At 36.8% G+C, this 12,151-nt stretch overlaps 1 long non-coding RNA gene across 1 annotated transcript; it reads left to right on the top strand.

Annotated features, from left to right (window-relative positions):
- Window positions 1–10,844: 10,844 nt before the first annotated feature.
- LOC149251982 (uncharacterized) lies at window positions 10,845–11,568 on the top strand. Its single transcript, XR_016266034.1, has 3 exons — window positions 10,845–11,087; window positions 11,229–11,301; window positions 11,443–11,568. It is a non-coding gene; the product is annotated as an uncharacterized LOC149251982 (long non-coding RNA).
- Window positions 11,569–12,151: the final 583 nt, after the last annotated feature.

The following is a 12,151-nucleotide window of genomic DNA, read 5'->3' as shown; positions in this document are numbered from 1 at the left end:
ATTTTCCTATAAAAACTAGCAAGACCATGAAAAATTCTTACCTCAAAAACACTTTTCGGTGAAGGCCACTCTATGATTGTCTTGATCTTCTCTGGATCCATCTTTAACCCATCAGCAAAAACAACAAAGCCCAAATATACCAATTCTCCCTTCATGAATGAACATTTCTTTGAATTTAACAATAACTTTTCTTGTTGTAGCTTCTGCAAGACATAATTCAGATGTCTCATATGTTCCTCTTTAAATCTGCAGTAAACTAATATATCGTCCAGATATACTATTACAAATTTACCAATAAATTCTTTCAACACTTCATTCATAAGCCTCATAAATGTACTAGGAGCATTTGATAATCCAAAAGGCATTACCATCCATTCATACAATCCTTCATTTGTTTTAAAAGCAGTTTTCCACTCATCTCCCTCTCTAATTCTTATTTGATGATATCCACTTTTTAAATCCAACTTTGTAAAATATCTTGCTCCACTTAAAAAATCCATCAAATCTTCAATTCTAGGTAAAGGAAATCTGTACCTGATTGTTATTTGTTGATTTCTCTTGAATCAGTGCACATTCTCCAACCTCCATATTTCTTTGGACTCAACACTGTTGGCACTGCACAATGTCTCAAACTCTCTCTAATCAGTCTTTTATCTAACAGTTCCTAAACCTGTTTTCATATTTCTTCATTCTCTATGGGAGTCATTCTGTAAGCTACTTTATTTGGTAGATTTGCCCCTGGAATCAAATCTATATGATGGCTGATTTTTCTAATGGGTGGTAACTCATTAGGAAAATCATCTACAATGATATCATAATAACTGTACAACATGTCTTGAATTTCAATTGGCAAATTAGAAATTTTAGTGGAAGTAATTATTACCTTGGGTTTGCAAATCAATGAAAAATTTACCTCATCCTCTTCAATCTGTTGCAAGTATTCCTTTCCACTCAGCAATAGGGTCTTTGGATCAGATTTTCTTGATGCATCCTCTTCTTCCATAGGAAACAATGTATGATTGGCACCATCTTTACCAAATTTATATGTGTTTTCCCATCATGCATAGCTCCTCTGTCATACTGCCAAGGTCTTGCTAGCAATATGTGACACACATCCATAGGCATCACATCACACATAATTTTGTCTTTGTATTTGCACAACTGCACTGTTCATTCACTAACAATTGATGTCCTTTTTGAAGCCATGACACCTTGTAAGGTGTTGGATGTTTCTTTGTCTTTAACTTCAACTTCTCCACCACTTATGTAGAGACCAAATTATCAGTACTGCCACTATCAATTATCATTTGACAACATTTTCCTTGAACCTTGCACACAGTCTTGAACAAGGTCTTTCTCTGTGCTGGTTCAACAACTTCCTTTGTTGGCTTTAACAAAACTTTGTTAACTACCAAAGATTCCCCTTTCTCTGGTACATTCTCTTCCTCTGTCACCTTTCCTGCTTTCCCTTCAGTATGAGCAACAATTACATTTCTCTGATTTGTCCCTATGTTTTCTGGGCACTCATAGGCTCTGTGTCCCAGCTTGTTACATCTGTAACATCTAATTTCTCTTCCTCTGCCTCTGCCTCCTCTTCCTCTGGAAAAACTCCCTCTGCCACTTGCATCGCCCCCTGTGGGTGTATGCTGACTTGAGCTACTACTAGCTCCATCTCTAGGTGTTGTAGACCTTCCTCTACCACCTTGACTTCCCCTTTCTCGGAAAGTACCTTTGTTTATGGCAGATTTATTCCTCATGAGTTTTTCTTCAGCCTTCAATACCATTTGATAAGCCTCTTCTACTATTTCAGGAGACAACACACTTATCTCATATTGAATCTCCATTCTGAGACCATTTACATATCTTGCAACCTTCTCATATGTATCTTAAATTTTTCCAGCTCTTATGCTCACTTTGTAAAATTCCTCTGTGTATTCCTTCACTGTCAAAGACCTCTATCTAAGATTCTGCATCTGTTTAAATAATGTATGTTGATAATCACTTGGCAAAAACTTACCTCTCAACTTTTCCACCATCCTATTCCAATTTTTAATTGGGTGCTTACTAAGTCTCCTTCTTTCTGCCTGCACTCCATCCCACCAAAGTGCTGCATGTCCTTTCAATTTTGTGACAAAAATTTTCACTCTCTTTCCTTCTTCTATTTCTTCATAATCAAAAAATTTCTCCATGTCATTAATCCATTCTATCAACTCCTCAGGGTTTAAACCTCCTATATAAACTGAAACCTCAAGTCTGGGTTTAGATGTGGATCTCAACACTGATTTAAAGAATCTCATTTCAGGGGTAACATCTACAACTTCCTCTGATTCTGTAGCGTCAAATTCAGGCCCACTAACATCTCTGTCTCTTTGATTTCCCATTTTTACTACTTCTAGTCTAGCTTGCATCTCTTGCATAGCTTCCAACACTTCAACATTTGCAACTGGTCTTCCTCTTCTTCGACCACCACCACGTCTTCCTCCAACTCTGAAAGCCATGTTGGATTTCTTTTTCTGATCTTTGAGATCATGTTCAGTGTTAGTAGGCTACTCTGATACCACTAATGGTGGTCTAGGTGTAGGTGTCAATGATAATTGTTCAAATCCAGAAATGATCTCTTCAAGCGCAGGTGGAAGTTCTTCTCGGATTTCCTTTGGAGTTTCAGTGATCCGCCTCCAAATGTAGTTATTCGGCGAAAACAACAGAATTGTTAAAATTACCCGAAATATGGCAGAAATTCACTTACCACGGAATCGAAAGGAAATAACACTGTCATTCAAAAACTTCTTGTGTCCACCTTTTCCACGAACCTTTACCTTTCCCATGGAACTGAAAGGAAACAAAGCTGCAATTTATAACTTCTCAAGTCCGAAATTTAGATTAAATCTCGTGTACTTTTTGACGTGATATCTGTCGGATCTCGTCACTTCATAGCGAATGGCTATGATCAATCCGGACTTCAACGGATTAAATCGCAATTCATACAATATCACATCCGATTTCCAAATTAAATCCCGTGCATGTTAACGACGCGATTACCGTCAGATTTGCCTCCTTCAAGCAGATGGTCCAGATTAACTGAGTTATTAACTCAGTTAAATAATTTCTCGCATCCGGTTTTAGAATTAATGTTCGCGCTTGTGAGCACGTGATCACCGTTAGATCTGTGCCTATCGATCGAACGGTTTAGATCATTTCCTAAGTTTCCTCACAACTTTTATCAGGGTTTTTCTCGTTCCGCCAAGAAATTGGACTTCCGCCAGGTTTAGACTAGTTCTAAGTTATATTCTTTGGGACTCTGGGATTTAACCATTCATGCGCAGAATACACATAGACATAGAGATATTTCAATTTTTACAGTCTAATCCTCCACAGCCAAATCTAGCCAAATCCCCTTACAATAATTCAAAACTTACATAAATACCAGTACATACAAACAATCAGATCCTCAATCAATGGATTGAATCTGTCTAATCCTAGATAATACCTACTCTGCATGAAATTCTCCTCGAGAATCTCAACTAAGTCTAAACTACTTGAATTAATTACAAAATCATTCAAATCCCTATATTCTAGCTCTAATCCTATCTATAAAGCTTTGTAAAGTGACAGCTAAAGGATCCCACTCCTTTGCTTGAATTTTTTTTTTGGATTTTTGGAATAAAATTGAAGCCTTTTTTCTTCAAGCCTCATGCTCCTGCATCACTCAAGGATTCCACGAAGATCTATTATATCAATGTTGATGTGTTAGGCAACATTACATAAAGGGTAGTTTGTATACTGCAAAATTTGTAGCATTCCAATAAACACATCATGGAAACAATATAGTGAAATATATCTACAACAAGGAAAAGAAGAAAAAAAATACTCTCTCTCTAAAGGTATAGTAGAAAGAGGCATTGATGAAGCTTATGAGATGTGTTGTTTTAGTGATTCTCAAGTAGAACCCATACAAATATGCCTGAGAATCAAACCTGAGCTATTTGTGGTATACCACTAGATCACAACCCAACTGGAAACATGTCACCTAACTCTTAATGAGCGTTATTCCATTAATAGAGGACCTTCATTCATTACATGTATTTTTTAATTGTTCATCCTCAATTTGTTATGACAAGGTTTTTATCTATTAACATAACACTATTTAATATTATAGAGTAATTATTAAGAAATATGATCAAGCATACGTTGAGAATTAAATGATAGACATGCTTATCAGGTTATGTTGCACATTTAGGCATATTTTCTCACTTACCTTTGTAGCTTGAAAAATAAGTCAATTTTGAAGAATGTTTCTTGATAATGAAGATGATGTCCCATTGTGAAAAACATGTTTACAGTTGTGATACAACCTCAAGGAATGCCTACGAATTATTTTGATATCTAAATTTATCATGTAATTTCTTTAGTTTCTATTTTTCATCATGTTTGAGAGGTTTGTAGTAGCTTGGTATCCAATCTATCAAGTGAAAGAGGGGCAGTTGTGTGTAACAATTTTGACTTACTATCACTTGGCCATTATTCTCATAGAAATTCTTGCTGTAACCCAGTTGAAGGCACCAATTCACGTATTGTAGACCCAGACTGATTACCCTACACAAACAAACTTGACAAATTTTAGTTTGTCGATACGGGTTAAACCAAAAAACAAAGGAGGGAAAGGGTTCAATGCTTTTTTTGGTCAAAGTAATTGCAAGAAAAACCTTAGACTTGGTTCCGAACTGGTTTTCCCTCCAAACTCAGAAATTCCAAGTGACAAATTACCGCAGGCAAAGAAATCCAGCAAATATTTAGTTTCTCGATGTGGGATAAACCAAAAAGAAAGGAGGGAAAGGGCTCAATGCATATTTCTGTCAAAGTAATTGCAAGGAAAGCTTTACTTCACATTATCCTTGGTCGTGAACCTCCTAAAAGTGTTATGAATTGCAGAGATGGTGTAACCATAGGCTACGGTCGAACTGAAAAATTAATGAGCAAATTACTTAAGAAACAAGAAGTCAGTTATCAGATCAAATGGAGGGAAACATTGCAATCTTATAAAACTTGATCTCACGATCCATAGCAAGGACAATGAGGACCAAAGGGGATTTCATCTCAAAGGAAACACCTTACGGCATAAATATTAGAACTTGTAAATACTATATTCGATAACATAATGTAGAATGCAAGTGGGTTGTATGATGGTGGCTTGTGACAGATCATTAGGCTATCGATTCTCAATTCAAGATTTGTCTAAATTGCAAGTTTGAACATTGTAATATTCACTTTTAAATTAGGATTTTTTCTAAATTGCAAGTTTGGGCATTGTAATATTCACAATTCAAGTACTTTAGAGATTTTTAAGGATATTGAATTAATTTATGCATAGAATTTAAATAATAAAAGAAACATAAATCTACTAAAAATTATATCAACAAATTTAGACAAAAACTAAACCATAGAATAGTTAGCATGAAATAATGTTTTTCACAAATGACAACTTGTATATTTTTATTTGTACATTTTTGTTATATTTTTTATTTTTTTCAATAATCTTCCATTTATACAAAAATATATTATCATTTCATAATTTTAAACCAATTAAAAAATAAAATTTTAAATATTTAAAACCAAAAAAAACCAAAATTTTAAATAAGTAATTTTTTTTACGTAACTTAAGGAATAACAATATTAAAACCTAACAAAGGAAAAAATAAGTAATTTTCTTTATGTAACTTAACCAATAACAATATTAAAACCTAACAAAGGAAAAAAAAAAACAAAAACTTCAAATGGTTTAAATTATTATTATTATTATAATATCAATATTCACTTCATTCGTTACTAATAAATAATTTTCAAAAAAATTATAAAAAATAATTTATAAAATATTATTAATATTTTCATAAATTTATAAAATTAATTTAATTTGATCTAAGTCTTAACCAATTGTTTATTACCAAATTGATAAGACCAATAACAATAATGAGAACTGCTATTATCACTCTCAACCATTGTTTTACAACTCGGCCGAGTTGAAACCGAAACGGCCGTTTCGGACCGAGTCAAACCCCAAAACACTGACCCGGCCAGCAATCCGGCTCGGCTGACCGAGTCAGCTATGACTCGGCCGAGTCATCCAATGACTCGGCCGAGTCATAGCTGACTCGGTCAACCCGGCCGGGTCCGTATTGACTCGGCCGAGTCATTAAAAGCACGGCTGGGCAGCGTATTTTATGAATTAAATTCACTTTTTTGCTGTTTTTTGGTAAAGTTAAGTAGGGTTTGTGGATTCCAAAGGGTAATGGTAGATTGTTAAATGCTTTTGGGGTCCATTTCCCCCTCCCAAACTCTATTTAAGACAGCCAAATGCTCTCATTTCACTCACAGCAGTCTTATGCATTTGAGTGAGAGTCTTCTTTGAGAGTTAGTGAGCAGTTCTTGAGCTTGTTTTGGAGCAGCAGTGAGGAGTCTTGGAGGAGCATTGTAGCTGGAGTGAGGAGCTTCTTGGGCAGCCATTTGGAGCAGGATTGAGGAGCTGATTCTTGGAGCAAGCTTGAGGAGGCAGTTTGTGCCTGGAGGTATTTTTTTCCACCTCTATAAATCTGTTTTTACTTAGTAAATTTTAGGTGCATATCAAGATAGCTTAGAGAGTGTTTTTAGTCAAATAAATGAACATTGAATCAATTTTTATTTTTATTTTCATTTTCAGATTGTTTTCCTAGTCAAAAAATGGCACCTAGAGCAAAAGATCCTGCTTGGGCATATGTTGAAATGGTTGATAGTGAGATGTGTTGCAAGTTTTGCCATAGGAAAATTAAGTCAGGTCCTGGGGGGATTCATAGGCTGAAACAACACTTGGCAGGGATTAAAGGCAATATTACTGCATGTCCCTCTGATCAAATTGGGGAGATTAGAAAGAATTTGCTGGAAAGCTTTGAAAAATTTAAAGAAGAAAAGACTAGGCAAAAAGAGATACAGGCTGAAATTGGGAGGAAGAGGGAGATACAAAGAATGATGGCTGCCAACCCCCACTATGAGTTTGAGGGTTCTTCCTCTATCCCTCAAACTGATGCATCAAACCCTTTCCGTTATGTTCCTCCCTCTTTTGCTTCTGTTCAAGATAAGGGAAAGGGTAGAATGAAGGGTGATGGGACTATCAAAAGTTTTTTCACTCACTCAGGCTCCTCTCCATCAGATGCACATGGTCCTGAAGTTAGTATTAGTAAAGGTCTTGCTCAGCCCACTTTAGATGACCATTGGAAGAAAGAATTGAGGGAGACTGCTTGTGACTACATAGCTAGATGGTGGTATGATGCTGATATCCCCTTTAATGCTGCTCGTTCACCATATTATGAGCCTATGTTTGAGGCCATACATGTTGCTGGAAAAGGCTTCAAAGGCCCTACTATGCAAGAGCTAAGGGGGTTTCGTTTGCAGAAAGAAATTCAATCAATTAATGAGTATTTGCAAGATTTCAAGGAATCATGGGCAAGAACAGGGTGTACCATCATGTCAAATGGATGGACTGATCAAAGAAACCGTACCATCATAAACTTTCTTGTCTTCTGCCCACAGGGAACCATGTTTTTAAAATCAGTTGATGCATCTGATAAGGTAAAAGATGGCCACTTGTTGTTTCAGCTATTGGATGAGGTTATTGAGGATGTGGGGGTGGCTAATGTTGTTCAAATCATCACAGACAATGCCTCTAACTATGTTCTTGCTAGTAGACTGTTAGAGGAAAAACACAAGACCATCTTTTGGACCCCATGCGCTGCACATTGCATAGACCTCATGCTTGAGGATATTGGAAAATTAGATTGGGTCAGAAACACTGTAGATAATGCCAAAAGCATAACAAAATTTATCTACAATCATACACTAGTTTTGAGTCTCATGAGGAAACACACTAGAGGCAAGGATATTATTAGGCCTGCCATCACTAGATTTGCTACACATTTTTTGACATTGCAATCTATGCTTTCCCAACATAGAAACTTGAAAAAGATGTTTTCCAGTGATGAATGGAATCAAAGCAGTTGGTCTAACAAACCAGAAGGCAGAGAATTGAAAAGGAAAGTCCATGATGAAACTTTTTGGAGAAAGGCAGCAGAGATTGTGAAGCTTGCTGAGCCACTAGTTAAGGTGTTGCGGTTGGTGGATGGGGAAAGGTTGGCTATGGGCTTCATTTATGAGGCTATGGATCAAGCAAAGGAGCAAATAAAGACAGCATACAAGGATAGAGTGGCAAAGTATGGGCCCATTTGGGCAATCATTGATGAAAGATGGAACAATCAACTCCATCGCCCTATACATGCAGCTGGGTATTTTTTGAACCCACGGTATCATTATAAAGCTAAGGAGTCAGGAGCTTTGAGGGGCGAGGTCAGAGATGGACTGGTTGATTGCATTGAGCGCATGGTCCCATCGGAGTCTGATCAGCTACTGATACATCAGCACGTCACATCCTTCAGCAATGCAACAGGTACCTTTGGGAAGAACCTAGCAAAGATTGCAAGAGAAGCAGATGAGCCAGGTAAACAAAAATTTCAATTTTCAATTTCTTAATGGTTTTACTTTTTTTATTAAAGTTTGTTAAATCATTTATAATTTGAAAGTTAGATATAATTTGTAATTTTGTTGAGCTTCAGCCTTCATCTAACTCATAATTCATTACACTCCTATGTTTTTTGCAGCACAATGGTGGGAGGCCTTTGGTGGCCAGTGCCCTGAATTGCAAAGGTTTGCAATTCGTATTTTGAGTCAAACTTGCAGTGCATCTGGGTGTGAGCGCAATTGGTCTGTCTTTGAGAGGATTCACACAAAGAAGAGAAACCGTTTGGAGCAAAAACGGTTGAATGATCTAGTTTTTATCCAATACAACCTTCGGCTCAGACGGAACCAATTGCTGAACAAAAGACTTGATTCAGATCCCATTGTGTTGGAAGACATTGATCCAACATCAGATTGGGTAGTGGAGAGTCGTCTACCAGAGTTTGATCCTGATGAGGATCTTGAGATTGATCAACTTGATGTTCAACATCCACTGCAGCCTGTTCAGTTGAATGCAGATCCCGATCCACCAGCCTCAGTCTCACAGCCAGCTAGTAGGACTCCAGTTGTAGGTGCTTCGCCTTCCTCTGCTCAGCCACGACAGAAGCGCAACCACATTTGTACTCTATCTCAGCTTTCATCTGCTGCACAGCCTAGTGGTACTGGCACCACTTCTACAGTTGCAGTTGGAGAAGATGATGATGAGGAGGAGCCATGGGGCCCCTTGTCTAACTCTGATGATGATGATCTAGAGATTGGTCGAGATGATCTTGGCTCCTCTGGCAGTAGCTACTAGCCTCCTTGGTTATTTGTATTTTGTTTTGACTCTTGAGTCTTTGATCATGTATGACAGACTACAGTTGACTATGTATTTACTATTGCCATTGGGTACCATTTTGATATAATGGATTGGTTCATGAGCCTACTTTGATCATATGTTGTCTTCCATGTATATTATAATGTTGTGTGTTTGGAAACTTGAATGAAAATCTTTAAAATTATGTTTAAAATATTTAAAATAATGTTTTTTTATAAAAAAAATAAATATTTAATGTATTTTTTACAACGATCGAGTCATTGAAATCGAGCCGGCCGAGTCATTACCGAGTCGGAGTCGATCCTCGGCCGAGTCGGAGTCGGAGTCCGAGTTGTAAAACATTGCTCTCAACATTAATCCCATAAGAGCTGAAGTTTTTACCTGATGGGTCGCTTATAATTTAATTTTAAAATTCCTTCTCAACTATACATTAATTAAGTAATTTTTTTTATTTGTATGAGAACCATACATTAATTTTGAAACCTTTTATTTGTATCAGACTTTACATTTATAAAGCAACGAGAAAGTGTGACCTCTGAGACGCAATATTTGTTATTATCATTGAAGTCGACTCAAACCGCTAAACTTAAACCTACCCTTAAAGTATAGATGAGGTCCAAGAAGTTCAGCTGTAATTAGGATGATGCTGCATATATAGCCTTGTAATCCTTCCAAAGTTTATCGATATTTACCATGGATATAGCAGAAGAATCGCAAGTCCCATCCATCGGCACAGTTTCAAATTCATCTTGGCAACAAAACCAAGGGCAACAATGTCACCGTACTCGAGAAAGCAGGCAATCATATTGACGCCCTCATCCCACTTGTAACCACTGCCGGGCTTAGACCAGTGCGATGGGACAAGCCCCGCGGTGAGGTGAATATAATCTGTAATGCCTTTACTCAAGAAGTAGTCTACTTAGGCAGAGGAATTCCCTGGTTTTCGTTGTCGTCTGGAAAAACTTCTGGCTCCGGCCGTTGGCAATTCCTCCGCTTTTCGCCCAGGGGTTAAATTTGACGCCTGCATACCCATATTTAACTTTTTTACTCGTAAAATACGTTTTAGTTTCAAATCTCTACGTCATGTGTAACTTGCCATTAAATTTTTAAAAACGTCAATATGACAGAGATGTTTAAAAGTTAAAAGTTTAAAAAAAAAAAATTAAAATTATATATATATAACCTTACGTTATATATTTTTTATACCGTATAATCTTCGGTCGGCGGCAACTTGCAAGTTTAGCATTTAGGGACAAAGGACAGTGACCAGATAAATTTCGGATGGCTATCAGATCTGCGGATTTTCGCATTCAATTGCCTTGCTGTTCGCGAGACTTTTGCATTCAATTCGCATTCAATTGCCTTCGGGTTTAGCACTTGAGCATTTAGAGAGAAAGGACAGTTACAGATAAATTTCTAATCGCTAATGATTCGCTATCTTTCTCGTTCAATTGCCTTGCAGCCTTGGTGTTCGCCAGACTTCCGCATTCAATTTAACCCCTTTGTTTTGGTTTCTGTCTATGTTTATGGTCTTCTTTGTGCGTTTCTGCTGTGTATGTTGTTGTTCTTTGTGTATAGTCTTCCTTGTGTGTTTCTGCTGTGTATGATGTTGTTCTTGTTATGTTTATGTGTGGTCTATATGTAAATTAACCACCGAGTGCAGAGGAGAAGGACATATTTATTTGGGTGAATCAAATTGGGCGACACAAATTCCTCTTCTCCATGGATTGATGAGGTGAGAGATGAAATCTGTGCTGTAGTTTTTTGATATATGGACAGCAATCGGAATCTATTTTTCTTTGGTTTTGGTTTTAACAATTCATTGGTTATTTTTAAATGTTTCTGCACTAATTCTTCTTTGTTTGTTTGTTTTTAGTTTTTTCCTTCCAGCTTTGAGGGCAGAGCGCTGGGTGCACGAGTGAATACTTTTACAAAATCATATGTGCAAGGTAACTACCTCGGGCTTGTTATTTGTGATTTTCTGTGGATTTGATTTCTTTATAAACAACGACTGCAATGTCTATTTGATCTCTTTATGAATAACAATTGCGCTCTGTTTCTGGTTAATTAATTATTTTCAAAATTTCTAGGCTAGGATGCTCTGTTCATTAATTTCTACCTCGCTTTCAACGAATTTGGGAGTATATAGCGTCTGCAGACCGTGTGCAAAGGGCCGAATGATCACTGCTACAATGGAGCAATATTTTTTTAAGGTACCTTCTGGAATTTATCAGAGAGAATTTTTGAAATTGAAAAATGCAATAGCTCTTTTAAATATCTGTTAAGTAAACATAGATACTGTGATAAAGATTAGGTAAAATGATTTGAATTCTTTTTGAAATCATAAATAAATTTCGATTTAGTGTGTGATTCCGCCCCGAGGCTCTCTAATTAAAAGAGATCTGCAGGCTCCTTGAAAAAAACTAGAAGTCAAATTAATTAAACCCTGTTTTGTTGTCTTGGAATTTAAGAAACGACCCGGACTACTCTGATCAAATTAAATAAACCCTGTTTTGACGTCTTCGAATTCAAAAAACGAGCCGCACGACTCTGATAGATGATATTTAAATTTAATCAAACGAATTACAAGTCTGGTTATCCTCATTCCAAATAAAATAAAATCGATTTTCGTAGATTAGCGTTGGTCTATTTAGACGTGTGTAATTAAAAGAATCCTAAATGAGAAATGAAATCGAAATGTAAGACTCTGAATCGACTGCTCAGGGACAAACAAATTATTTCTCTTGCTGGGTCCAGTAAGGGGACATCTCTACCCGCAACCCGATCGATCGATCCTGC

The sequence above is a fragment of the Pinus tabuliformis genome, chromosome 7 (assembly GCF_031772625.1).
Source record: "Pinus tabuliformis cultivar Carrire ecotype Pingquan chromosome 7, CPIR1, whole genome shotgun sequence".
NCBI classification, from domain to species: Eukaryota; Viridiplantae; Streptophyta; class Pinopsida; order Pinales; family Pinaceae; genus Pinus; species Pinus tabuliformis.
Note: the sequence above shows the minus strand (reverse complement) of the source record. Positions and strands in the feature narration are given on the sequence as shown.